The following is a 3451-nucleotide window of genomic DNA, read 5'->3' as shown; positions in this document are numbered from 1 at the left end:
TGGTCGGGAGGGGGGGGGGTATTTGTCGTCGGGAAACATGCATTGAAGAGAAAAAACAAGGAGCTGACGTTTCACAGACGATGCTCACAATTGCTGCGCCGAACGTTATTTCCAAGGGTTTAATGCTGAGGCCTGCAACGTATCTCGGTCTCTGCAATTTATTATTAAGATTGTGCGCGCATACTTGGACTTAGTAAAAAATTGCAAAATCGTTAAGGTCACTTAGCAATGATTCGAATACTTGATTCCATCATGTGCAGGTGCCCTAAAAAAGAAATTTTCAGTTTGATGGTCGAAAAATGGAAATATCTTAAGTGGGTTGACGATTAATCAGTAAAATTGACACTGCAACATCCTGATCTCGGTCGGTTGCAAGCAAAATTAATTGAAGCGAACAAAAATATGCTTTATGGCGTAGTAGCGAATATTGACGCAAATATCGACCCATTTGCGTACTCTTTGACGTGAATTTATGAGACGTTGGAATACGACCACAACTTGCTGTTTGCATCACACTGACTATTTTGCTTAAAGTTGACCCACAGCGGAATGAATGCTGAACAGGATGCATTGATTAAAAATCTGAAGAGAGAGATGTGCTGTAAAGTGTAGAATGAAAACGGAAAATTGTTTTCTAATAGTACAGCAGATGCAGTGCTTGGTATGGTGCGCATCAACCCGTTCGTTCGCGTACGTTTTACGTTAGCACGAATGGAACCACAAATTATGGGGTTTGGGACTGTGGGAAAGATACGCCGTACGGTATGTTCTTTATGTATGGTCGTCGATACATAATTGATTCTACGTGCTATTCCAGGATGTTGAACGTGGTGAATTACATATGATATACCCAAGCTAAACGGATGCTCGCTCCCGCTCATGAAAGCATTTGCGCAACAACTCAAGTACAAAGAAGGAGGCTGGAAAGCTGACCCGAATACTGGACCGATGGAAAGCTTTATTCTACGCGAAAATGCTGAAGCTATTTTGGATGCTTGATTGGAGTTCATTTTCACCGTTAAAGACGTAATCAGCAAGATTGTAGCCTATTATTATTTAAAATTACAGTGGTCCGGAACAAAACATCATTCTAGATGGTATCGTATACATGTCGAAACGGGCCACTTACCGTGGTGATCCAAACCCACGTGCATTTTTCAGTTCAGGCCTGACGCCAAATTTTATCGCAAGGTCTATGGCGTCACAAGTGAAGGTGAGCCGAGTTTGCAAAATAGCACTGCGTTTCCAGAAAAATGACCCAAATGTGTAGCCAATTACTGTCCAATGGTAGGGATTGAGGAGCCCTACGTAGAACGTCGGATGGGTCCTTAGCCAGCTTGGCGGGTCGATAGTTCGAGCCTATCCATGACATGACACTACTCGGAATGGACCTATGAAGCGAGGTGGTAGCTTCAAGCTTTCCAAGCTTGAGACCGCATCGTCTGGTAGATTTAACGTACTACTTAGTACATCACAAGAAATGACGTTCTGGCTTTTCAACCTCGTCTATCTGCATATTCCGTTTGCAGAGCTGGTGCATTTGCCTGCGTCTCGCGCAAGTGTGATCATATTTACACGACTCATAATGAATAAGTTTAGGGCACTCTTGGATTTGCGCTTCACGTTTGCATCATCAACTGTATCAATTTGGGAGGCAACGATTTGTCGAGCTCCACCCCACTGACATCGGATACATTACCCATTGCACAAAGCGAAACTACGGGCGTCGCAATCCATTCATAACAAATGGCGTAATTACAGTGATTGAATGAGCTGAATGCTCACAGCAAACGCACCAATGGTAACAATGTGCTCTTTTCTGCGGGATTTCTTTACCGAAATTTCTCAACACCCGACCACCCTATCTGTCTTTGGGTGTACTGCTATGGACATAATCAAGCGAGTGCCAGGAATTTGGAATATTTTTCTCAAAAGTCACTCGTGAATCTTGTATCAAGATCAGGGATGATGGCGTCTTGCAACCCGTGATTGCAAAAAACGTGTTCAATGAACAATTTAGCCAAAGCTTCGAGATAGAAGAGATCGCTGAACAGAGCGATGCGAATCATCTTGCGGAGTCTCTAATCAAGACGAGCATCCCATTGTAGCCATCAACATTCCCGGGAGGCCGAAAGAAACATCGAGTCCGACTGACTTTTAACAGTCAGTAGAAACAAGAAGACTCTGCAGTGACACTTGCGTTTGCCGTGCGCTCTGAACGCGCTGACAGACATTGCATGACTTCACGTATCGTGCCACCAATCTGCCAGCAAGTTCAACTTCCCTGGCTTGTACGCAGCCGTGAAGTTATACTATGCAAGGAATGACAGTCAGTGAGTCATTCACTGTAACAAGTGAGGCGACTGAACGGCATAACGCAAACTTGCGTGATCCGAATAGACGACAAATGGACCTAAACCAAAAAGGGGAACAATAAACTTCACCAGAGCATATTTTATTGCCAAAAGCTTCTTGTCGAGGACAGGAAAATTCTGCTAGCTTTAGCTGTCGCGATTGAAATGATACGATACGATCGGGACCTTCTAAGTCCTTTTGCAATAAAATACACAACTGTTTGTAAACTCAGAAGCATCAGACACCACGCTATACGGATTTGTATCATCTGGTAGTGCAAGTAGTGGTGCTTTCATCACGCAGTATTTGAATTGAGTGAAGCTTCTTCACAAGTGGATGACTACTCCCATGGTAAGTTCTTCCTCTGCAAGTTTGATAGCGAGCGTATCATGTCAATGTAGTTACGCGAGACGCGATGTAGGCATTTAAACAAACCAATCAATTCCCTCAAATCTCTTTGATTTCCTGGCGTTGACCACTCCACGATTGACCTTCTCAGGGTCTGCAAGAACACGACTTAACAACCAAGAATAGGTGCTTCGTTGGCACCGAAATACACTTTGCAAGATTTGCCTGCAATAAAAGCTCACGCATACATTATAGCACCGCACAAAGGTGCACCAGGTGCACTTATTCGGCAGATTTGCCATCTTCGTCCTTCGAACAAACAAAAATATTGTCAAAATAAGCTTGTGCGAAGCGTCGCAGTGGTCGGAATCGATGTGAGACCAATCGATTGAAAAATTGCTGAAGATATTCCCTGTCGCATCACAAGCCACTCCCATAACATACCGAACTGTATGCTATCAGCCGTCAGAGGGACGTCCTCCTCCTACATCAAAATCGATAGACCAGATCAAGTACAGTTAACTGTGTACAGATGGACATACGGTGGATGATAACATCCTTACGCGGGACCAGCATTTGCGCGGGAATTCTCGGCGCATTCAACTTGTTTATAAACGTTTATTTTACGCCATTTACCATCTAGTTTACGCAAATACAACGTCGTTGCGCTGTAAGCCGACTTGATCTCTCTTACCAACACAGCAGCCTGCTTTTTGGCAAACAACTCATAATTGCTTTGTACACGCGA

The sequence above is a fragment of the Plasmopara halstedii genome, assembly GCF_900000015.1.
Source record: "Plasmopara halstedii genome assembly, contig: Scaffold_3060, whole genome shotgun sequence".
NCBI lineage: Eukaryota > Oomycota > Peronosporomycetes > Peronosporales > Peronosporaceae > Plasmopara > Plasmopara halstedii.
Note: the sequence above shows the minus strand (reverse complement) of the source record.